The sequence below is a fragment of the Numida meleagris genome, chromosome 12 (genome assembly GCF_002078875.1).
Source record: "Numida meleagris isolate 19003 breed g44 Domestic line chromosome 12, NumMel1.0, whole genome shotgun sequence".
NCBI lineage: Eukaryota > Metazoa > Chordata > Aves > Galliformes > Numididae > Numida > Numida meleagris.
The window spans coordinates 2,392,338-2,417,852 of NC_034420.1; the positions used below are offsets into that span (position 1 = coordinate 2,392,338).

The 25,515-nt window shown below is 45.8% G+C and overlaps 1 long non-coding RNA gene across 27 annotated transcripts in view; it reads left to right on the forward strand.

Moving 5' to 3' along the window:
- Positions 1-25,515, forward strand: part of LOC110405223 — a 159,239-nt gene that overhangs the window by 112,441 nt on the left and 21,283 nt on the right. For 18 of the 27 annotated variants that reach the window (XR_002442735.1, XR_002442734.1, XR_002442731.1 and 15 more), the window contains 4 exons: positions 9,969-10,176; positions 12,873-14,014; positions 23,421-23,523; positions 23,624-23,699. This is a non-coding gene — a long non-coding RNA (uncharacterized LOC110405223). Of the gene's footprint in view, positions 1-1,361; positions 10,177-12,872; positions 14,015-23,420; positions 23,524-23,623; positions 23,700-25,515 lie in introns of all 27 variants that reach the window. The other 9 variants (XR_002442742.1, XR_002442750.1, XR_002442749.1 and 6 more) reach the window with 9 other exon arrangements.

The window sequence follows — 25,515 nt, forward strand, 5'->3', positions numbered from 1 at the left end:
CTGTTCCTATCTGCTGTGGTTTTTCATCCAGCCTCTTAATTTCTTCTCAGTGGGTAATAGAAAAAAATGATGCTTCCTATTCCAACCCTTGACAACCATTCAAGGAGTCTCTTACTTTAAGCTCTTTGTAATGTTTGTAGCACAGCTTCACCAGTCCGGTGTCCCAGTTGGTTGCCACTATTTACAATTTATTTCCCTTAGCAGTACGTCAAGTCGGGTCCTCAGTTACTGGCTTTGTTACAGCAAGACTCTCTAGGAGCAGAACAGAGAGAGTTCAGAGGTGTCAGTAGCCATCTTTCTCCCCTAAAAATGGTTTGCTGCTTTCTGGGAGTCATCTTTTTCTGCTTTTCCCTGCTAGTATGCATTTCACGTTGACCATATAACTCGATTTTTGAGTGATCTGAAAGAGCTTTTGACAGCTTGTGGAAGTGGCACAGAAGGGTCTGGCATTTCAAATCCAGACCTTCACAGAACTCACCTCTGACTTCAGTGTGTGGAGATTATCTAGTTTCTGGAGTTGACATATCATAAGATAAAGTGCCTGGAAATACTATGGAGAGAGAAAAAATCCTTCCTTCTGTCAGGCAGTGATGCTTTCTCACATGAAAGGCTTTCTTTTTCTTGGATCTTCACAGCCTACTTGAGAATAAAGCAACACAGAGCAAGAGTTGTTCAGCAGAATGCACTTGCTAAGCAGTGTGCAGTCAAACGATTTGTCGCTGACATGCCATTGGGTTTTTCCTTTCCTTAAGATTACACACATTGTGAAGAGATATTGTGAAGGCTAACAAAAAAAACCAACACACACACACACAAAAAAAAACAGACCGCACCAAAATCCAAGACATAACTCCCCCCCAGTCTAAATTTTGCACTTTGTATATTGAGACTGGAAGGTGATTTAATGGTAATGTTGTAACCATGTCCCACAGTCAGATGAAGATTTAGCTAGGATTTGACCAAGGACTTGAAAGTTTATTTGTTAGAAATGGCTTTCATGAGCATCAGTTAGATGGTGAGGTTTGTTTCATGAGAGATTTTGAGCACAATCTGGATGCAGTTACATTTTTGGTGACAGAAAAAAAACGATGTACACCGGCAACAATTATTTTGCTTATTTTCATCTCTTTGACTCAATAAGAATAAGCAGTCAAGCTCATATGTGACCTAAATGCTTATTAATATATCCTGGAGGAAGCAACTTCTTAAGGAGATTAAGTTCCCAATCAGCAATAGTGCTTTCTTTCATGGAGATAAGTCTGTTTCTCCTCTCAGTTAACAATTGCAGTGCATCAGTTAGCAGTTGCAATAAGGAGATCAGTTGACAATTGCTAAATATTTTCTGTCTTCTCTTCCCCCAGAACATCCTGCTTCACTTTCATGTCCAAAGCTACTGAGATGCTTTGCCAACTCTGAGCGCAGCATTAAAATAAAAGAGAGACTCGATCCACTTGACATTCAAGGATAAGTAGTTTTTTTCCCTTCTTTATTTTCCCGTTAGAAGATGAAGAGATGATCAGTTTTGAATTTGTACATTAGGGCATATGAATGGTGATGTTTTGTTGCAAGTACTCCTGCTTTGAGTACAATAACAGCACTCAGGTAGGAAAGCTGTGGTGCGAAAGAGCTGCAAACTGAAGGTGAAGCAAACTATTTTGTCCAGCTAGCAATACCCGATTTGGATTAAAAACAAGGAAGATCCCCTTGATCCAGAATTAGGAGCTCCATTGTGTGTTCAATAGAAGCTGTAGATGCTGAGTATCATTCAGGTTGTTGCCTGAGGGTGAAACAATGAAGATTCTTTTGGAAAGTGGCTAAAATTTGGGTCCGTGAGCATGAGGTCATTTGGTGCTTGTGTAATCTTCCCTGCTCACAGCCACGTGGATCAGTCATCAGAGGCTGAAATCTTTGCTGCCAAATTTGAGCCCAGGAAAGGTGTTAGAGATAGAATTGCACTGTGATCCTTGGGAAAAGAGGGCATATCTTTGTCATTTTGCGTTACTGACATTTCTAGGGATTTTGACAGAAGGAAGATAGCAGGAATGTGCAACTCCTGTCAGTGAGCATCCCGAAATATTTCTGAGTAAACGATGGCAGATGCTTCAAGCCAGAGATGCTGTTAGACACTGAGAAATATGATTTTCTTTTACTCTCAGTTGAAGCTCGGGTTATCTTATTTTCCCAAGCAAAAGGTCAATATGACATTCACGTAATATATTCATACAACTCTTGTATTTCATTATTGCCATTGTTTTTTGTGTGTAAATAGCGATGAAACAGCTAAATGCATTGAAAAATAGCAGTTAATCACTAGCCAGGAGGCAGGCAGTGCTAAAAAATGTTTCCCTGGTTTAAGTAGTATTTCTTACTTAAAAACAAGTTTTATTTGGCTTGTGTGCAGAGCTCTGTCTTCATAAACCTTTAATCTCAGAGCTGTCAAACCTCCTTTGACCCAGAGTTTCACAGTAAATAGAAAAAAAAAATGACAAAGATGCTCTTCTGTAGAAAAGTGAGCTTAGGGAGTGTAGTTCAAGGTGAAAATCTTGTAGTGTTGTTTCAGCAACAGTAATGGAAATGGATTCAAGGGAGACTTTTCTGGATCATTCCTGAATCTCTAAAGACAAAGCCTTGAGAAAATGATAAAGTACAGTGAATCTGTGATCTTCTAGGGGAGTCCTGAGCGGCCTCTGCAGTGGGTGAGAGGAGAAAGCAGATGGCATGGAGCTGTGCTGGATACCTGGCAGTGTGCAGGTCATTACACAGGCAAGCTGCTGTGTCACATTCAGCACAGAGCCGTTCCATAGGTGAATCAGGCCATGACAGCATTTGTCTGCTTCTTGTACTCTGCACACGAATGTGATGTAAGGAGGCAGCGAAGCAAGCGCTTGAGCACTTAGTTCCAAGTTTTTGTACAGGCGTACCTCAATGCAGCTGTAAGATGTAAACATTAATTATTTTCTGTATTGCACCTGGGGAGTGATTGGGAGGAGTATAGATGTCAGGTGCAGTGGGGGCACGAGTAGAGAGTTTCGTGAGGTTTTGAGCGTATTTTGTATTTTATTATGAGAAAGGCAAGCAATGTACTGACAGTCCTCACAGATCTTTTGAGTCTTTCTTCTGTTTTCTTGGCGGCCAGTCTTTGCATTTAAAATGTTTATTTGAACAAGTGGGTGAGGAAGAAGCAAGCGTGGATGGTAAGCAGCAGTAGGCAGAAGCAGTTGATGGCATGGGATGTGTGCCAGGACATGGGCCTCTTCGTTCTTCCAATGTTCACAGAGAAATAGCAGAAACCATTTTGGGGGGGGGGGGGGGGGAAAGGCAAAAAAACCAACCAACTCTCTTCTGCTTGTTTTAATTTCTAAGGCTCACAGGTTAGATTCTGGCTCAGGAAAACATTCTGTGATGCTCTTTGAGGCACCTTCCACTTTCACCAGCTGCTGGAGGATGGTGAGAAAGTGTGAGCTGGGAGATTACTGAAGCAGGGACCAAGCCTTTAACTTCTTTGAACGGATGTGTAACACAGGGATGCACCACCAGTTCACAGAAGACAGTGGGTCATGTGCAGGATTAGTCTATTTAGAGAATGTGGTCCCTTTTTCCCTCTCACAAAATGTCTACAGATATCTTTTGATTTCCGTGAACTATTTGGCAGACATGTTCTGGAATTAATCCGGGTGGATTGTTCATTAATAATTTTATTCTGTTGTTTGGCGATGATTGACCACGTTAGTTGGAAGATGTCCTTTCCTTGGCTTGGGTAGAGAAGTACACTCCTACTTACGGGATGAATGTGTGTATGTGATTTAAAATCCATTTTCTGTGAATACTCCTGTGTATGATTTTGAAGTAGATTTGTACAAGTATTTTTGCAAGTAAAACTCACTCACTTAAATGTTGTCAGAAAACAAGTGCTAAAAGATGCATGGTATCATGTGGTTATGTACTTTAATGTTATTATCCCAACTGTACTTCATGCTTTACTTCATCCTGAGCAGTGAACGATGTCCAGACATTTTGTTTTGGTCAGATTTTTCAGTATTTCATTGTGTTGTTCATGAGTCCCTTCAGCACTCCACTGTTGGTATGAACTTTGCAGAGTTTAGACAGCATCACAGTATTCAACAGCAGCATTAGGTGGACAAATGGATGGACTGAAAATGAGCTCCCATTTGCCTGGTTAGAGGCAGGCAGGCAGGACACCCACCTCAGCAGATGCTCTGGGATGATCAGAAGGGGAGGGGATTTTTATGACTCCAGTGCCACTTGGATGTTACTGAAAAGGCATTCGGCCACTTCTTTCCTGGAACATTAGATCTTGCACTTGCAGCATCTCCCAGACTAAATAAAGTCATCTTAAATAAATGATGAAAATGCAGAAAATACATCTGTGAAAAGAAGCAAATTAAGAAACCGATAAAAGTACAATTATCATTTCTAGATAGGAGCATGCTCACCACAGCTACAGGTTCCTATATGCCTTATCTGCTCCTGGATTTATTTTCAGTAATTGGAAGCCAGAATACCTGTTACATTTTTGCACTCTGATACAGCAGGATTAGGTAGCCAGACTTTTGTTACCTTCGTCCCGATTCTTTTAAAACCTAAAGACTTGGATATTTCAGTCAATATAGAAAGTATGGTAGGCAGTTACACTCTTTGTATATTCTGTACTGATGACCAGTGTGATATATTGCAGTGGAATGATTGTGTGTCGTGTAGAGAATACATCAAGAGTGGTAAGGAAAAGAGCAGACTTGGTTGTGGGAAACACAGGATCACCACTCTTCATTTTTGGAGCAGACAGGAACACCATTAATCAGCGTATGAGCAGCTTTGAAAAACTCATTCCAAGTTATTCTGGGGCTAGGTGATGGCCCAAGATTGTACAGCTAACAAAAGGTGGCAGGGAGGGACAAAGAGCAAGAGGATGAAGACTAAGCGCTCCTGGGTATCAGATCTCTTGTCTAGATGAGTCTTTGGGATGTGCTAAAGACAAATTAGAGATTGCAGGTTAGATTGCAGGTTAGATAAGATGTATACTGAGTGATTGTTTGTTAGGACATATGATTTATGAAGTCTTTAAAGTGTTGCAGTGAAAAAGACCACTTAGACTGGAAGGAATGTGTTAAGAAACAGAAACTCAGGGCAGCCCTCAGAGGGGAGGAGGGGAAAGCCCAGGAATGGCAGCAAGAGTCAAGAGAAGTGCAAAAAGAGGAAAGGAGAGAGTGGTGTTGAACAAAGGGCACGAGGAGTTGCTCAGAAAAGCTCTGTGTTGGAGGGAGAGGGTCAGTGAGGAGAAAAGATGGGCAGGGGAAGGTGTCTGAAGGCTAGACCTCATCAGCCAAGTTCAGGATGTCAAGAGAAGCCTTGGGTCCTGTAGCTGAGTGGTGTCTAAAATATCACGAGAGCTGGCAAAGAAGGTCAGTGCAGTCATTCAGTGTTATTTAGTTAAACTCTGTTTTTGTAGGAGTATTTTCAAGTTTTCAACCCAGAATCTTTGCCCTTGCTAGAATAAACCTCTCCTTGTTTTTCAGCCTAAGCAAATTCAGTATTTCAAGTGACGCTTGGTTGAGCTGCCTTGGTACTGCTAAAACAGCCATGCTTCTCGTGTTTCTGTGAGAGTGCTGGACAAGGAGAAGCTTGGAGGAGTCAGGCAAGAGCTGAGCTGTTCCCTGCAGAGCTGGACTCCAGCGGTGGTATCCCAGGGCTGGATGTCAACCAGTGTCCTTCGATCAGGGACCAAGTGCCAGAAGGGCCGCAATTTCAGATATCCTAAGTCATTTGAGAACAGCAGCTTTTGGATGTTCGGCTGTAGGTGACGTTTTGGGAAAGGCAGCATGTAGTGTTAGGCCACAGATCTCACCCGGTGATCTAACTGAAGATCTTCACCTCTTCCCATGTCCCCGATCCCCCTTCGTATTGCTCTCCTCCTGCAAAAAGCAAGTGGCTACTATCCACTCATCCATTCTAGAGTCTGTCCAGCTGCCAACCAAGGCCTCCTGCTCCTTTGGGCCCTGAGGGCAAAGAGCCGGCTCGATCGGGTGGGATGTCCATGTGGGCAGGGGCAGGGAGGTGGGAGAGGGGAAGAATGGCTTCCAGGGGAGCACAGCCCATGCCTAGTGCTGTAATAATGGAGTATGTGGTCCCCAGGGAGATCAAACTCACTTTGAATGCAAGGGAAGGATTCTGCTATGCATTTTAACATGGGAGGGCTGGAGCCTCAGCTATTTTTAATTTTTGAAGGAAGATTTTGACAAGTGAGTGACAGATTTCAAGTTTCCTACTCAGGAATAAATAGAGGCAACTGTTTCTTAGCATACCATATTTCCAATTAATAAAACGTGTGGGACTTGTGGCACTCATAAAGCTGATTAGCAGCGGGGAGCCCCTAATTTCTATGCAGAGGGGACATGCGTTCCCGGCTTGGGGCGCTCAGTGGCTGCTGGTGGGATTCTCAGGGCTCTGTGAGCTGAGGCTTGCCGGCCAGTTCACAGACACAAGGATGGGCCGGGTTTGCTTGGAAGTTCAAGCTCAATGAACTGAGACTCCAGAGAACAATTCCCCGGCTGCCGCCACCTCCCTGCACAGCCCTCTGAAGCTCTCCGTCCTCAGAACCCACCGGCCTGCCTCTCTTAATACGTTCACAAATTTTCCCAACAAAAGAGCAATTACAACCTTACAGAGACTGCTCACAAAGAGAGTGGGGATGACCCCGGCGAGGGGTTTGCACTACTCAACACATGGCCAGTCACCAACAAAGCCAGCCCCGCTCCCATTTGATCCCAGAAGAGCCTCTCAGACTGGCACGCTTGACCAAAAGCTGCCCGGGTGAGTCATTCGTCTGGCGGCTCGGTGATTCATGGGCCTCCAGGAAGAAGGGAGGAGGGAGGCGAAGGCTTTTCAGAGTTGAAGTTAAATGCAAGAGAAACACATTCTCCAAAACTTGACTGTGTCCAATTGGTGTGTGAATACCCGGACAAAGCCATGGCAGGAGCCCTGGTGGGCCTCGCTGTGTGGCTCTGAGGGCGAGCTGTGCTGCAGGGGGCACCTTCCCAAATCCATACTCTGGGCCATGTGGAGTGCATAAAGAAGTGGTGCTTTACATCCCAACTGTGTGTGCTCCACAGCTTCCCCTGACTTCCCAGTCGGGCATGCTTTGGGTTGGATACTAAGTGCTTTGACCTAATATCAGGGTCAAAACTTCAACTGACTTTGACTTAAAATCTAAGCTTCTGCACTGTGCTAACAGTACTGGCTCCTTCTTGTATCTGTGAAGCAAGCATACCGCAGGCAAGCGCTCCATCCCTGGAGAGGTGCCTGCCCATGGCATACAGGAACACGCAGCAGGAGCCTCTCTCCTCACATGCTTTGGAATACTGTGTCTGGTTCTGGGCTCCTCAGTTCAAAAAAGACAGATCTTCTAGAGAGAGCCCAGCGGAGGGCCACCAAGAGGATCGGGGCCTGGAGCATCTCCCGTATGAGGAAAGGCTGAGAGCCCTGGGGCTGTTCAGTCTGGAGAAGAGAAGGTTGAGAGGAGATCCCATCCCTGTTTATAAATATCTGAAAGGCGGGAGTCAAATGGATGGGACCAGGCTCTTTTTGGTGGTGCCCAGCAACAGGAGCAGAGGTAATGGGCATGAAGTGCAACACTGGACGTTCCATACAAATATGAGGAAGAACTTCTTTCCTGTGAGGGTGGCGGAGCGTTGGAACAGGCTGCCCCAAGAGCTGTTGGAATCTCCTTCTCTGGGAATTTTCCAGACCTGCCGGGATGCTTTCCTGTGCAACCTGCTGTAGGGAACTGCTTTAGCAGGGGGTTGGACTGTGGGATCTCGAGAGGTCCCTTCCAACCCTACAATTCTGCAATTCTGTGACCCCACCACCCGGCTGCACCGCTCTCATCCCTCAGCAGTGACCAGGAGAGGCTGCAGGGCCACCAGGCCTCAGCTCAGCCCACCGAAATGTTTGCGTCCCGCATACCCCCACGAGTCGCCTGCTGCAGGGGATTGTGTTACATATTGCTTCAGACACACAGGTCAAAACACTAAATTATTTAGCAGCCATTGCCAGATGGATTTTAAAACAATTAACAAGTGCTAAAAATAGGCAGCTCTCTCTGTCTCATGGATTTTGCCAAAAAGCATCTGTTTGCTGTTCTCTTGCCAGAAATTTATGCTGAGGATGCAGCAGAGGCCTCGTGCTCACTGCAGTCGTTGGGGTTTCAGCTGTGCCTGGGCCGCTGCATGGCTGCAGGCTGCAGTGCATCAGGGTACAAGTGCCACTGGCAGGCGGTTGTTTGTGCACAGAAAAGAGTTTGAACTGCTGGATATTGTTTTTCTTATTAGTGGTATTACTATTGTAACTCTAGCGTGCTTCTCACTGCTTTGTCACCTGCCTTTGGTGGCTGGGTTGTGCTGTCCCAAATCCATGTTGGGGTGCTGATGGCAGGAGCAATTAAGGCTCTGGCAACAAAGAAGCTTGAGGGCTTAAATCCCTCCGAAGGACTCAGGTCCTCTCCTTTTCCATGCTGCAGCAGGTGGAGAGACACCAAGTGGGGTGTAGAAACCGACTGTTTGCTTCAACTCCCTATCCATGTGGTAAGGCATTGTGGGACGTGTAGTTCAAGGCTTCCTGGGGCCTGCAGCTCCCTGTTGTCAGGGCAGAAGCATCGTCTGGCCACGTTTCAGGGCTCTGCCATCAAGACTGTGGCCTCTGAGCGTGTGTTTATATCTGCAGCACAGGATGTGCTTTGCACGGAGTAAAAGGGAGCGTTTGTTTCTTTTTTGAGTTTGCAGTCACCCATAAAAGCAGGTGCTCTGTGTTGAGCCCCAGGTTTATGAGCCGCCGCTGCCAGCTGAGCTCTGATGCTCCGCTTGGTGCCACTTGCAGCACTACGCTGAGCAGGCCCTGGGGAGCAGTGCAGATGATGGAGCACATTTCAGTGAGTTTCTGTTTCTAAAAAATGTTACACTAGGCAAAGGAGTTGGACCTGAATGAAAGTGGCGGATCTAATTTTAGACAGTACCTATGAATGAAACTTGAAACGAGCTGTTCAGGAAATACCTTCCTCTGTGCCAGTGCCAGGGAGAGTATGTGATTTAATGCTAAATTAGCCAGTGCCTATGAACAGGTTACTGCAAGAATATTTTTCCTTCCTTTAACTAAATTATTTTAAAAAAAACAAAGTCTTAATTTCTACGTATGTGCCCATGTCGTTTTGCAAAAGCTGCAGATCTTCCACCTCTGGGGAGTGAGTGCCTCCTCTGCTTCAGGGCCATATGTCACCTCTTGAAGGCTGTTTGTCACTGCAGCCCCGCACTGAAGAGCTCTTTTCTTCGATCTGGTGTCTGGGGATGTCCAGAAGTGAATGGTAAATACGAAAGGACCTTGAGCAAACTGAAAGCCTATCCCAGGGCTCTTGCCCAGATGAGCAGCCACGTTAGCTTTCAAGAGGCCAAATCTCTTTCAAATGTGCTTTGTTATATATTGACCAAACCTTCCTCTTTTCTTAAGAAAGACAGGAGGGAATACTGCCCCACCAGATACCAAGCAGGCATCCTGTCCCTGTCTCTGAGGCCTTTTATCACACAGCTTTTCATGTCCATAATTTGGGACCCTGGAGACCTGAGGGTTTAGCTGAGAAATAAATCAGCAAACAAGCTCTGTACTTTCCTGCACAGTCTTTGCAGCCAAACACCGAGTTACAGGCACCTTTCTGTGTAAGTGGGCTAGGTGCAGCAAGCACAGCACTCACAGCACTTGATCAATGAATAATTTACAGGTATAGTAAGCCAGTTACTCCTATCTAACCCCTAATGAGATTCTTGGCCCTTGGCAAAGGAAGCTGTAGTAAGTAAAAGTGCAGAAATGTTTTGTAATGCTTTTTTTCCTTCATCCAGATAATCTGAGTCTTGGGTCAAATCCATCGTTAACTAACCAAACCTCCCTCAATCTTGTATTTTATGAAGTTTCCACGTGGAAAGGCTTTAATGAGTTCCTGTTCATGACGAAACTTCCTATGCTGGATGCAGCCCTGAATCTCATGCCAGCGCTGGCGTAGCATGGGCTGGTGCTGCTAGACCCGGACACCTGGAGCTGCACTGCGTAGGTGCTGGGTCATCGCAACGCCTTCCAGCACGGCTGCTCCAGGGAGTACTGGCAGATGCATGACCCAAGGTGAGCACATCGCAATGTAGCGTGAAGATAGAGCAGCTTGTAAAATAGCAGTGTACCTAGTGGAGCATATTCACGCTGCAGTCTGAGGGCAGGTGGACCCCAGCTCTTTACCCTAGGGACGCTCAAGCCAGGGCAGAGGTGTCCAATGTAAAATGCTCAACAGAGAAAATGTATTTATGGGAAGGCTGGGGAACAGAGGAGTCTGCAAAACATTTCTACATGGTTATGATTGCTACGACAAATTCTTTGTGTATGCAAAAAGCTGCTCTGTTGGTCAGAGTGTGCTGGCCACCAAGCCCACCTCCTCTATTGGCAATAAGGAGAGGCCCGAGAAAGCACCAGGGAACTGTAATGCAGTTAGTGTTGGTGCTCAGCTGTAAGTTCAGCTGCTCACCTCTTGTCTGCATTGCATGTATGTACACACTGTAGCTGCAGCATGTTTGCGTATCCCATTTAAAAAGTCACGGCACCAAATGCAGCAGTGATTAGTTCACATGATAGCCTCGGTTCTCCAAGCAAACAATGAAATCAGTTAACCAGTAAATGAGTTTCAGGCCTTCGTAATACTGCAGAAGTCTAGGAAGTTGTCTCAGCCTCTGGCAGGGACACCTTGGCTTGTCTGCGCGAGAGCACGCTGTGCCCTTCTGCTTTTCCAGCATCCTTCTGGCTTTGTGGCTCATCCCCCAGTCACGATCTGTTTCATGTCAGTAAATCTTCATTGGCAGTAATACTGTCTGATTACAGTACAGTGAGAGAGAGAGCAGGTATGTTGCCTGAGCTTAGGTAGTAAGTGCCTGCCTACCGTGTATTCACCCTCGATTTATTGCTCTGAGACTTCTCAACATACATATGGAAAGCTGCACTGCCAAAACAGTTCAGGCCCCCTTAAAAAGATGATGGGATTCTTAGAAATATCCAGAAAGAGTTTTCCCTTAATTTGCAAGGAATATACAGTGACTTAAAGTATTGACTGAGGAGGAAGAAGTGAACCTGGCAGGCTAAGTAACAAAACCTTGAGTCCATGTCAACAGCACGAAGTGAACTCAGGCAGCCTGTGAGGCTGTTAAAAGCACAAGTATTTACACAAAACTTTGGTCCTGTTGAAGGCACAGGAGTTTATCAATGAATGTCAATGCAGTGAAGGTTTCATTTGGGTTCTTCCTCTTCTACTGTACAAATCAGACCCATATTGCAATATTCATCAGCTGTCTGAACACCTGATCCTACGAGGGCTTAAGCAGTTCCTAGGGTGAGCTGGCCTTGCTTCACAGCCACGTGAGAGCGGGGCAGCTGGAAGCTTCCAGCCCTTTGTAGCTCTTAGCAAATCCATCAGACTGAACCCGGTTGCTTCACTGGGCATTTTAAATACTAACATTTAAACTGGGATTTTCAGAAGGCTGTAGGAGAGGCACATCAGTAATGCCCAGCCTCAGAGGGACCAGTGTGCGGCAGTCCCATAATTGGCTTTTAGAATCTTATCTCTGCACTCTTCTGATGTTAAGTAAAAACAAACTGCATGTCTTGGGATTTGTTCATAACTGCTGGCTACTCACAAAATACACAACTGCCACGAGCTGTCACTTCTCCATCCCGTCCATAATACAATTCTGAGAAATAACACCTTTTAACAACAAGCAAACCTGCCTTAATAAGACAAAAGTCTTGTTGCTAGGAGTCCAACTTTCCACTGGCAGCACTTCTGGTTAATACTGGAAATTCTAAATATCTGATTAAACATTTCTGGAACTTCTGGGAATACAGAGATGCTGCATGGGCAAGATCTTCAGAAAGTTCTCAACAACATACTTCCATTTGAGGCTTAAAAGAGTCCCTCCAAGAAATCAGTTTCCCTAATTTCCTGATGTTGTACCACACATTCCCTGAGCTAGCTCCTTAAATGACTTAAGTTCTCCCTTGCAAAATGCATAGGCACAAATAAACCACACATATGAGAGAGGAATGTTCCTCTGTCCCACAAAACAAATTAAATACTTTGGTCCAGAATCACTCCTGGGGTAGCTCCTGTGAATTCAGACGAAACGCATGAATTGAGTTTATTAACGCAGCGTTTCTGATAGGGATTGGAAATAGCAGTCGAATGAGGTTTTGCAATAGTAAAGTGGTTGTTTATTAGTGATGAGTGAATCACAAAACGTCTGGCATGTGTGTTGATCTTAGAAAAAGAACTGAAGAAGTTTGAAACCTGATCAGGTCTCTCTGAATCTGTATGTCAGCAAAACTGCCTGGAAGTAAGTCCAAGTCAGGATTCTCATTCAAACATACTTAAATGTTCAGATTTATAAGGCTGGATATAGTCATATATCCCAGCAAGTGCTAAGAAATTAGGGATGGTAAATTAAACTGCTGAAGAAACAAGAACAGACTCGTTACTAAATTTTATACGATTGTGATCTCTTGGAGATAGTCACATGAATCCTGCAGCCGTGCCAGAGCTGCAGAGGGATAGAAAAGCCAGGGAAGCAAAATTAGTTCCCAATTCAGACTCGGTAAACAAACAGTGCAGGTTGTTTCCAAACTTTTGTTTTGTTTTCTTCTTAAACCCTTTGTCAAACCACAAGTGGCTTTTCAGATGTCTCTGTATATAAATAGGCTTTGGGACTGGAGTAGCGTGATTTTGTTTAGATCTTGCAAGAACACTGTTGAGATAGATACTCTCATCATGTGCTGGGCCACAGGTTTTCTTCTGAGGAGCACGAAGCCAGAGATCCTCCTGCTGTGGCCGGTGAGCAGGCAGCTCTCACAGCTCTGACCTCGGAACTTCAGCTTCTCAACTGACACTGAAGGACCTGCAGATATGGCTCAGGAGATGTGGCCGTTAGCTGCCCAGGGTTTGGCTGGTTTTGTCCAGGGGGATCACTGTGTCCCTTGCATATATGCGATCCGTGAGACAATCTCTGTGATGGAATGTGCATGCTGTGAGTATGGTTTCAAACCATTGTTAGCTTTATTCTCACAGTGTTCCTTTTATTCTCCCCTCTGCAGATGAATTTTGTCCAAGACCGCTGCCCACTGGGACACAAGCCAGACAAAGCCAAAGGGCAGCTGTAAATTAAAACAGGCAGAGTTGTGATCAGTCTCTCCTTCCTGATTGCAGTCGAGTGGAAGAAGCCTGAAGAGCTCCTGCTGCCCAGGCTGCCAGGTGGATGGACCCTGCACAGAGAAGGATGGTCACTTAGAGGCTGCTTCATCCCTTTGGCAGGAAATTGAGGGGAGAGAGCCCCTTTCCCTTCAAGCACCCATGTAGCCACTCTTTGCCGGTGCCATACCACTGGTGGGTCCACTTCTGGCATAGGAGAAAGCATATTAGTCCCCGTCTGCCCACTTTGTGCAGGGGAATGGGGCAGTTGGTGCTGCTGGCTGGCAGTGCTGTCTCCTCCCAGTCAGGTGGCAGAAGGTCTTCAGAGTGGCCTAGGAATGTAAACAAAACAAAACTGTTGCACAGTCTGGCCAGTCAGCAGTTCCAGCAACTGAGAGTGATGGCCAGCACAGCTGAATCCAGTTGCCAAAATAAGTCTTTGGGATACCCCACAATGACCCACAGTGATAGTCGTGTGTACCCCTCAGCCTCAGCCTAATTCCTGTGGGAATCAGCTTTACACTGGCACAGGAGAGCAGAGTGCTTGGTTTACAGAGTTGTTTTTCATCTGTGACGGCCGTGGCTTTTAAGGCTATGAAATCATGAAACACTCTCTCGTCTGTACTCAGAATGTCTCAGGAAGACACCCATGTGATCACCATGGTGCTCACAGAAGCCTTTGTTGGGAAGAAGCTTATCCAGCCTGGCAAGGGGAGCAGGAGGGAGAGAAGCCTGTGTGAGGTGGGTGCTGTGGTGCTGCGTGCTCCCTCACTGAGCATACAGAGGGCCTGGGTCAAGTTATTTGCTGCCACAAATTCCCCATGAAACCAAAGGTGCCTTTTTGTACATCCTCTGTGTGTACCTCCTGGGAATGTGGTAAGGGTAAACGGAGGGTAGAGGCTTTGAGGTATGCTTGGTTGTTTCATGATACTGGCCGCTACTCCTTGATAGCTATAGCAGAAGCAGCAAGTAGGTCAGATCTTACTTGGAGGCTGCAAAGTGGTAGGTGCAATGCAAACCCTTAAGGGCAGAGATTTTGGGAGACCTTGTGCTCTTAGACATCCAGCTTCAATTTCTAGCCAAGTTACTCCTACCTACTTTAAGGAGTGAGTTTCTGAAGATTGCTGAGACTTGCTTGGATACCTTGGGCAAACCAGAACGGTAAGGAAGAATGTCAAAATTGCAACATCCAGTTGCATTTCAGCAGCGTGCAGCACTCTGCACTTCCTGTCCTGATAGCCTGCGATTGGTGCCATGGAGCATGCTTGCTCCTCAGAGCTGAGGACAGCCAGATCCTCAGAGATCCGAGGAGAGTCTTGTCTGAGAGCTGGCACAGTGAACTCTCCATGTGGTTGTTTTCTTATGTTTAGTGAAAATGGAGTCTGTCAGCTGGTAGCTCTGGGTGGACTGTGGCTGCCAGGAAATGAGGTGCTGTGGGCTGATCTGAGCCCACCTTTGCAGCCCGGAGCGACCTTCTCCTCCTTGGAAAGTTGTTAGCAAATTCTGTGTGCTCTCACAGCCAGGATCTTACCTGACCCTTTCTGAGACGTCTTTATTTCTAGAGCTAAGCAAGGATGGCTGGTAATCTTCTGGAGTAAGTGTTTAAATGCACTAACTCAGAAATACTGGTCTTTTGAATCACAGCAATGTACCAGGGGGAGATTCTGAGTCCAAGTGGTGCCTCAGGAGGAACAGAGCATATCTAAAGAGACTTGTCTCTCTGGAAATCCAGAAGATTTCCAGCAGTGGGAGAAGGAGAGCAAAGATTCATAATGAACCATAACAAGGAGAGCTGTATGAGCACCCTGGTGGGTTTTTCAGTGGATGAAACAGAGAAATTCAAGCTTAGCTGGGGAATTTATGGCTATGCATTTTACTTTTTTCATATGCGTCTTTCTCCAGAACCAAGCATTAAGTTTAAGCCCATGCACTGCAGAAAATTGGTTTCTTCTTCTCTTTTATCTTCATTTAGCCTGGCCGTAGGGAAAATTCAATTCCAAGTGCCAGCCTGTGAAGCCAGAGCAGCGCATTCCTCCTGCTGTGCCCTCCCCAGGACCCAGCGCAGAAGGTCCTCAGGAGGCAGAAAGGGGCTTCTCAGCAGAGCTGCGTGACTCAGTTTGCAGGCTGGAGCCTTGGTCTTCTCGTGACAAGCATTAGTCAGAGCGTTCCTGGCACGTGGCAGGAGCCTGAACCCCGCGGGTCTCCTGCGAGTCCAGCGGCTCACGCCGGCCCTTCTCGAGGTGGCTGCTGTTCAGCGGCGTGCAAGATGATCCCGCTGAGGAGCAGCGTTCTGCTGGGGTCTGCGGGCTGGAAAGCCCTCCGCAAACCTCCCTTGTGGTTCTCCATTAGAGCAGCTATACATAGCTCCTCTCGAGATCTACAGAGTTGCATTGAGAGGCGGACAACAGAAAGCACAAATTTATCAAAATTAAATGGAAGTCAAGAGAACATACTGTCTAAGGCAGCGAGGCGGTTCAGACAGCTCTGCAGCAGCCTAAACACATGACAGACTCAAGCAGCTCCCACCGCTGCCAACACAACTGCTCGCGGGGTCTGCCAAGAAGCCAGATGCTGCTGCTGGAAAAAATATCTTCCAGAGTTTGGCATCAAGATCCTGTGATTACCATCCAAATGGGAGGAGATGGAGTGGTAGAATGTGAGTTTAGTATTTAGCACCCCAGAACTGTGCAGCAGCCTTTGAAGGCAGAGGAAAAAAGTTCAAGCAAAATATTTTTGCTAAAAATATGTTCAGAGAAATGAAGTTTTTTTTAAATAGCAGAAAACCAAACTATTATTAAAACAACGCAAAATATTTTATGTCTGTATCAATTAAATGAGTAAAACCAAAGAGGATTGTGGATTCTTTACTTGAGTAAATTTTGTTAAGGAATAGTTTTATAAAGGTCAAAGCATGAGCTCTTTGTCTCTCGTGTTGTTGCTAATGGAAAGTTCCACTGCAGATAGCATCACAGCAACTCCCCTACCCAAGACAAATAGAGATGGGTCTGAGCGTTCCTGCGTAGGCTTGGGAAGGGTTGAAGATGGATCCAAAGTTTACAGCTAGTCCTCCTCTCCTGGACAAACAGAGGCCGAATCAAGCTGACCCAGGATTTGGGGGAAAGCCGGACCTGAGCTTGGTTCTTGAACCTTTTTCTCCTAACAGCCATGGGTGATACTCTCATAGTCTGGGAGCAGGAGAGGATCTGGAGCCGCCTGCGATGGGTGAGGTGTCCCAGCTGTGGCCTCGAGCCTCCCCAGCAGACATGGTGGTTATGGGTGCTCAACACATAGAAGCAAGCGGCCAAGCAACATCTGCTCCCCCAGCTGGCTCTGCTTGCCTCTTGTCTCCATTCTTTCTTTTCCGTATGTGTGCTCATTCTGCTTCGTGACTGGGAATCCTATTATTATAGTAATAGTAGTAATAATAATAATAACAACCCAAGTGGGAACTCAGAAGCGTACGTATGGAAAGTTAAGACGTGAAGACTGTTCTGTTTTACTTGTATTTTTGTTGCTTATTTTTATGACTGATCTGTTTTTCAGCAAATGTTATCTCCTTGCCTGTTGGAAAAGAGCAAACAAAGCCAGCAATCATCGTCTCCCATCTTTGTGGACATGTGAGATCATTTTGTAGGGGAAGTGGGCAGGAAGCAGAGAGTATCTGTTCCCTCACTGAGGAGCTCACGAGGGATGCTGCAGTCATTGCCTTTTCTTTGGGGGAGGTTTGTGAAAGGGAGGAGGACGCTGTCAAGTTGCGGGCATTGCAAAGGGCTCATGCTGCATTGTTCCAGCCCAGTGCCATGCATGCACCCAGTCTCGCCCAGCTGCTGGTGGCTGTCTCCTTGCAGGCGACAAAGTCCTCCTAACTTCCTCATTGGGGAGCGGAGGGCAGCACTGGGCTCTGATCTCTGATGACAGTGGCAGGACCCCAGGGAACAGCATGGAGCTGTGTCAGGGGAGGGCCAGGTGGGGGTTAGGGAAAAGGTCTGCAGCAGAGCATGGTGGGCATGGCATCAGAGGGCAGTGGGCATGGCCCTGAGCTGCCGCAGCTCAGGTAGCATTGGGTTTGGGTGGTCTTGTGTGGAGCCAGGGGTTAGACTCAATGATCCTTGTGGTCCTAACTGGGGTTATTCTATGATTCTGTGCCTTTTGACACATGTCAACTGATCAGTTCAACTAGAGCAACTGGAAGAGAGAATCCAAAACCACTTAACTTTTCGGAGCCCTTCATAGAATCATAGAACTGTTTGAGTTGGAAGGGGCCCTTGAAGGTCATCTCATTCAACTCCCTGCAGTGAACAGGGACACCTACAGCTCCATCAGTTGCTCAGAGCCCCATGCAGCCTGACCTTGAGTGTCTCCAAGGAGGGGGCATGCACTGCATCTTCAGGAAACCTGTGCCAGTGCCTCACTGCTCTTATTGTAAAAACGTCTTCCTTATATTCAGTCTAAATCTTCCCTCCTTTGGTCTGAAACCATTTCCTCTTGTCGTATCACAACAGAGCCCACTGAAGAGTCTGTCCCCTTCCTTCTTACAGCCCCTTTAGATACTGACAGGCTGCTATAGGTCTCCCCGGAGCCTTCTCTTCTCCATGCTGCACAGCCCCAGCTCTCATCCTGTCCTCACAGGTTCCATCCCTGGGAGCATTTTTGTGGCACTCCTCTGGCTGTGCTCTGCCCTTGTTACCCACAGGTACTGATCCAGCCCTCAGCAGGTTCCATTCTGAAATTACTCTTTGATTTGGGGGATGGGGGGCATGGGAGCGGAAGTGAAGTGGTAGCAGGAGCTGCCCCACAGCCCTGATGTCACCCTTCAGAGCAGCCCTCAGCTGGGCTGGGAACCTCGGTGAGAGTGAGCTCTGTGAATCTGATCAGTGTGAGATGTGAAAATCTCTGGTTTTGATCAACTGGAGAGAGTGGGTGGCACCTTGTTGCTGCGGACTGCCCTCCTCTCGTCAGCACGCGCCTTAGTTTGGGTGTTGACTTGGCCCTGGCACTGGTTGTCCCAGGGGGAACACAGTGCTGGATGTGCCTTTCTGCTTCACATTGGAAGGAAACTGTGTCTGATCCAACTGATAGATGGGCCTTTTTTTCCTGACGTACAGCATCATGAGCTATAAATTATTGCCTGTCTCTGCATTATCGTTTTCCGAGATTTCCCCTTTCATTCAGCTGTGTGTGTTCGGAGGCACGTGTGCCCTCCCAGGCTCAGGTTCAGGTTTCTGGCTCTACCTCCTGCCTTCCATAAATGTTATTGCAATACCAGCGGTTGTACCTCTGTTCTCCTATTTCAGAATCTATCATGAATTTTAATAATTTGTTCTTCAGGTCATCTTTAAGTCCTTAATGATGATGTTATTCAGCTGATTAGCTTAACAAAGGCTCCTGCAATTCCCTGTGCTACAAGGCCTCTCTTCAACCATTAATTTTGATGTGAGGTTCAGGTAGAAGGCTGTGTAATGCTATTCTGGCATCCAATTTGTATACCAGCCACTGGAAATGTAATTTGGTTCTGTTTCACAAGGAAGGCTTATACTATTAAGAAACTTTACAGAAGTGGATAGGTTTTCTGCTACTTGAAACAAGTTTTCAGTTGAACTTTGGGGAAGAAAAGATGGGGGAGTGAACCTTCACAAAGATTAACCGGCCACCTGTCTCTCCAAGGAGCACCCACATGGTGACTGCTGGAGGATGCTGTGCTCTCTATGCCTTTCCCAGCCGTGCAGGACATCTGGATGCCGTATGTTAGCCTTTCTGTTGGTGCCTGCAGGTGTTGAAGCATCTTAGCTGTAAATGTGCTTGTCTGCAGAATCTTGTGTTAAGGGGCAAGGTGTCTCCTGAAATAACGTCTGAAATTAAGATGCTAAATGGTTTGGGTCATCTAAGCGTTAGCGTATTCTTGCCACTTTGAAGAAGTGTTGTAATCAAACACTTCACTGGTCAGAGTTCTGACATCAGTCCATCACTGCTGAGTGTGTCAGAGACCTAGGTTCTGGACTGTCTTTGCACACTCACGCCTTTATCTGTTATCTTCTAGTGGAGACTGTGACTCTGTTGACATGGTTTAATCACCATGAGATTCAGTGTTAGCCGACAGCATCTCAGCTACTCCGCAATATTTGCCCGTGCATGCTTTACCCTGGAGTAAAAGTACATCAGCTTTTGTTCTTGGAGTAACAGACAGCTATAATGATCTGTAAATTCAATCTACACAATGGTATAAATTACATTTATCTCACTGAAACCTCTGTGCGTCCACACCCCTTGCAAGATTGCATGTGTTGGACGCTTCCACCAGACTGTGCAGGGAACATGAAGAGAGAAGCTATGTATGATTCATGATGGAGGACTTCCATGCTCAGTTTTCTAATTGAACCTCCTCCCATCAATGTACTGGAGCCAGTTTGCAACTGGCCTGTTGCACAGTGGGCCAAGCTAGCACTAGTGTGAAAACACACCTGAGATCTCAGATGCTTTGAATCAATAACCACAGGTTTAAATAACGTATCTCATCTTCAGAAAACATGCAGCAAGTCAAAGTTTGTCTTTCTGAATAGAAAAGTAATATAAAACATGTCTGTACAAATGTGCAAAAAATAAAAGGAGTTACAGCTAAGCCTAGGCACTTCCTTTGCAAGCTGAGAAAAATGCCTTTGCTAGGGAGCACTGCTAAGAAGTTGGATGTTTGCCTGTCTCATCTGCAAAAGGAGCAGCCAGTCACCATGAGCCTGCCTTCATGCAGCTCGCTCCTCCAGGGCTGGCTCAGGGTGGGTGCTAGCCCTTGGAAACTTGTTTGGTCTCCTATGTAACTCTTAAATAGTTTAATTCATAGAAGAACGTAACCCACTGCAACTCACTGCAGCCGTATTTTATTATCCATTGTATTTAGATAAGAACTGATTTCAGCAACTGTTGGTTACCTCCTTGTGTTAGTATTTTGGCATTTGATCATTCAGAGAACTGCCTGAAGCTCAGTTTTACTTGGATGATGAATTTCTTATATTTTTCTCAAGTAAATACCTTTATTTCGTCTGTATCTGGAACAGACATAGGTGGGCTTCTGAATATCACATAGAGATATAATTTGCTTGGACTGTGAAACATAAGCCTTTAAAGTACACATGCTGAGCACTTAAGGCAGTTTTAGTGTCCTCTTTTCCTGGGAAGCAGGACTCTTACTCATTAGGTGCAAGTCACCTAGACTCAAAAGCCCTGGTCATTCCCTCAGGTCATCGGCTTCACTCAGGCAGCTCCAATTACCTTAGCAGAATAGTATCACTCATAACAACCTAAGTAAATCAGGAAGTCACCAAACAAGGGAAGTAATTACAGCTTCTTTCAGTACTGAAAAAGCAACCTGTTCTTTTACGACCCATCAAAACCATGTGTTTGCCTTTAGTGGTTAAAATAAAGGGTGTGCAATTTGGGAATAATCCAGCTACGAAGTTTCCTAAGTAATTGGCAAGTCCTGAAAGGTTTTCACTTCTGCAATTTAAAGGTGGTGAGCTTGAGATTAATTTAATTTTCTTTTAGATTAGCCCTTAAAGGACACTACAAAACCAAAGAATGACATTTTCAAATGGCAAGCCCACATTTCACTCCTTTGACATTAAGATTATTTTGTTAACTACCTTTGAATTTCATTTATGATGTGATTTAGTCATGCTGTAAACGAGAATGTCTTTCACTGCAACTGTGTCAAACAGTCAGAATTTGAGAAATATTTCCCACTTTCATTAAAAGGCCTAGCATGTTACTCAATCCTAATGGTAGTATTATCAGTTTACGCAACTCACTCTTGTTTTTCACTCTTCATTTCAACACACCCATTCATTTGATTCAGATTCAACTGACTGTAGGTGAAAAAATCACGTGTTTGCGGTCAGTCTGCTTGCATTTTCATGAAACAGTTTTCAAATGCTTGAGGTACAAACACGTGCCATCAGTTTAATGGAAGGAGCTTTCGTAAGTCAGAGCCTGAACCAGCTCTTCTGTTTCTCAGAAATATAACAGACTTATCCCACATGGTACTTCGGGCTGTGCTTACACTGAGCATATGAGTAATCTGGCTGAAATCAATGGGATGACTCAAAATGCTTAAAATGATGTGCATCCCTGCCCCAGGGCCAAGATGCAGGACACTTAATGCTGGGGGAACAGCTTTCACTGAACTGCAGCTCCTTCACTCTTTTTCTAGAAGATGCTTTAAGAAGAATGGCAAACACAACAGAATACTGCTCCAGACTTCTGTGCCTAAAGACGACACCTCAAATTTGGTTTAAAAATTCAGTAGTTCGATTTTTGCGTTGCATTGCTCTGCGTTAATTCGATACTTCTGTGTCAGATTTCCCATGTTATATCCAATAATTTCCATGACTAAGGTGTCCTGCTTCCCTATTCCTGAGCAAACCTTTGCCTGTTCCTGAGGTGCAGTTGTTGCTGGTGGAGCTGTATCTGCAGTACACTCGGAGGCAACCCAGAGCTGTGGAGGCACTGAGGTGAGGCATGAGGTGCTCCTGAGAATGAGCTAACAGCTCACCTCTCTTGGGGCTAGATCTGTGCCTTCCCAGCAAGTAGTCCTTGCACATCTGATAGGCCAAAACCGACCTCATTGCAGCCTTCCAGTATTTAAAAGCAGATTATAAACAGGAGGGGAATCAACTTTTTACTCGAGTAGATAGTGATAGGACAAGGAGGAGTGGTTTTAAGCTCAAGAAGATTTAGATTGGATGTCAGGGGAAAGTTCTTCGCAGAGAGAGTGGTGAGGTGCTGGCACAGGCTGCCCAGAGAGGCTGTGGGTGCCCCATCCCTGGAGGTGTTCAAGGCCAGGTTGGATGGGGCCCTGGGCAGCCTGGTCTATTGCCAGATCTGGAGGTTGGTGGCCCTGCCTATGGCAGGGGGTTGGAACTTGGTGATCCGTGGGGTCCCTTCCAACCGAAGCCATTCTATGATTCTATGATTATGCTGGAAGCTTTGCACCACATTATGTATTTTTGTTTTGCCACTAAAATATTTTGAGTTTTCCCTTCTAAACCCACCACAAGTAGAAGTCTTTTTGATCTAAAGGCAAGGGTGGCATCAGCTCAGAGCAGCAATACTTCCTGCTAATGAGAATTTAAAGAGAAAAGGAAGGCATTAGCACCCCTGGCTGCCAAGCAGTGTGTGAGGGCTCTGCAATCCTCTCTGCTCCCCACAGCTGTCGGGGTATTCCCAGATCTGCTGTGTGTTCACTGATTCATCCTCTCCATTGCTGAGACACCTAAATGCTTCCAAGGGAAGGCAAGAAACCAGGTCAGCAGAGTGGAAGTAACCAAGGAAAAAAAACACATTTTCTTGTATTGGGAGAAAAGTCAGGGGAAAAAAAAATAATAGAGAAAAGTGGGAGTAAAAAAAAGAAAAACAAAACAAAAAATCAAGTGAAAACATTCATGGTGTGGATTTCAAAACCAACGTCTGACAGCTGTAGTATATTCAGTGTCTGATATCCCAATGGCTTCAGTGAAAAAGCAAAGCTACTGATGGTAGCACTGGAAATCCCATGACCAAGCTATTTGGGGTTTACTCTCCAAAACTCCCAAAATATAGCCGTGATCTGCTTTATGTTTCTCTTACATGTTTGGGAAAGCAATCTAGTTTGAGACACAAGCTAAGGCGCTGGGAAAAAGATGTCAAAATATTCTCTCGTAGAAAGCAAGTGGGATCCCAAACTCTGTGGGCTTTGTCCCTGGAGAGCCTGAAAGGACGCAGCGCTTCAGAGCTGCTTCCCAAGGCTGCTGGGCAGGACAGTGTGCAGGACTTCCAGAGGAACATCTGGACCAGCCCGACCAGCAAAGGCTTACTGAAGAAGAGAAGGGAGAATTTCCTTTTGTTTCCTTCTGTTAGCTCATAGCTTTGACCTTCCTCTCCCTTGCTTCATAGCGTAGGTGCCCTTGGGGACAGTGGTGCGTGGTTTGCACAGCAGTCATATGGGGTCAGAGCAGCCCAACTTCCCATCCGTTTACTCTCTCCTTCAGGGCAGTTTCACTGCCTGCACCAAGCACCCAGGAATGCAGCCGGCTGATGCCACTGCCAGCATCCAGGCGGACTCCAGCGATCCAGCCATGGCCAGCAGACTGCACGTAGATTGATTTCACTCTCATTTTTGCAGCTCGGGCCAACTGGGAATGTAAACCGCACTGACCAAGCAGAGTTGGGGAAGTTGCCAGCAAACGCAGAAAAAAGGAAAGGAAGGAAGATGTGGAAAGCATGAGGTAAGAAAATGAATGCTGTTTTTTAATACTCAACGTTTTCATTTGGGCCAGGCCTTGCGAAACTGTCACATTTCTGTGGATGTGACCTTCTCTTTTGTAGAGCGCATGACCTTGGATCAATCCTTCAGCCTCTGGGTGGGGCTTCTGGATGAATGAACTGTTGACAGTGACACCAGGTGGGTGCAAACCTGAAAACCCACCTACTGGTGCCATTCTGGGGGTTGGTTCAACCCACTGTAGGGTGAGGCGCCAGTGAGCAGATGGCGATTCCCATCTGCATGCAGGTGGAGAGGGGAAACGTGACCATCCAAAATACCTGTCCCTCAAATTTTAAGAGTGTACAGCCCCAAGGGCTGGTTTTGACTCCATTAAGGTAAAGTTAGTCCTCTAGAGGGCATGGTTACACTGATTATATATTTAATAATTAACTAGTGTTACCTTGGCTATCTGTTCACCTTACTGGTGTAAATCAGGAGTGAAAGCACCACTAGTAGGAGAGTTTCATTATCATCAAACCTTGTTGTAAGATTTTCCATGTAGTCTCTCTTCTTGAGGAGGAGGATTGCATATGGGCCAGAAGGTTTGGGTTTGATCGCTGGGGAAGCTTTCCAAGAAGCAGCTGTAATTCTGTCATTGCTACCAAAATCCACTGTGAGAGTCAGTGGACCTATTTTTTGCCCATATTTGTGATCTTGCCTTGGTAAATTCCAGCATCCCTTGATAGCAGCCTCAGCTAGGCCTCCTGGATGGCAGAGTAATGTTGGGTTCCCAGTGCTAGAATCCATCCTTACCGGAATATATGGCAGCCGCAGACACTAGATGGCAATTAGTGAGATTCAGGGATTGCGGTGACTGAACTACCTCAGACAAATATCAAGTATAACAAAACTGTGCAGATGTAAATACAGCCACCATCTGTCCTGCTATATATGTTTCCCTGATGTGCACACATCGCAGAGGCTTGAATCCAGGAGCCTGTCATCCCGAGGAAGATGCTGCACTGCCTGATCCAAAAACCCACCACCTCCACTGGGCAGCACAAGCCACGCAAAGCCCTTTTAATCTGGAAGTCACATCTCTGTAGACCTTAGCAAGGCTCACTTGTCTGTCATGCAAACACCTGCATTTTATTCTGTTTTACAATATTTAAATCCCCTTATAAAATAAACGGCTACTTGCTGGAACGTTACCCAAGCCGCGTGTCCAAGATCTGATGAATTTAAAGCTATTTTTAAGGTGCATTGGAGAAATAGAAGGACTGGAAACGGCCATCAGCTAACGTTACAAATAGAGATGTATCAGTCTATTTTTTGTGGCTCCCTTCAGCTTCTCAGTACATTCCATATGCACAACATGCTAAGATTTCTTTCTTTGGATCAGTCATAGTGCCAAACCAAACCAACACCTAGGAACTGCGAAACGTGTTAATCTGCACTAATTTGTTATCATCACTGAGCTGTGCTGCACAGTATCCCTTTACTTTAGAGTAAAGTTACTTACCCTTTACAGTACCTCTTTTCTTTAGTTAAGCCTGGAATTCACCCTTAGCCGTTGCATCCTACTTGTCCATTACCATCTCATATTTTCTCAACTCACTCAGAAAACATATCTTATGTTGCTTTTTTTGAGCTCTTTCTAATGATTAAGTGCTGTTCTTAACTGGTTTAAGAGCTACTAGTGGCCTAGGGGTGAACCTTCCTTGTGCTACATCCGTGATTCCCAGTTCAGCACAGAGCTTCTTGGGGACAAGGTGATTTGTTGCCTCCCACAGCTTTGTAGTTGGTGGGTTTGCAGGAAGAATACAGCCTAGAGGAGAGCCTAGTCCCAGAGATGTGATGCTGATCTGGTGATCTGACCTGGGACAGATTTGAATCTTCTCAGTGATATTCTGCTTCTCTTTTACTGATCCAAAGTCATGCACTCTGGATGAGGTTTGTGAGGCAACTGAAGTAGCAGTTGCTCCTGAAAAGCTCAGACTGGGTTTTAAAGTTA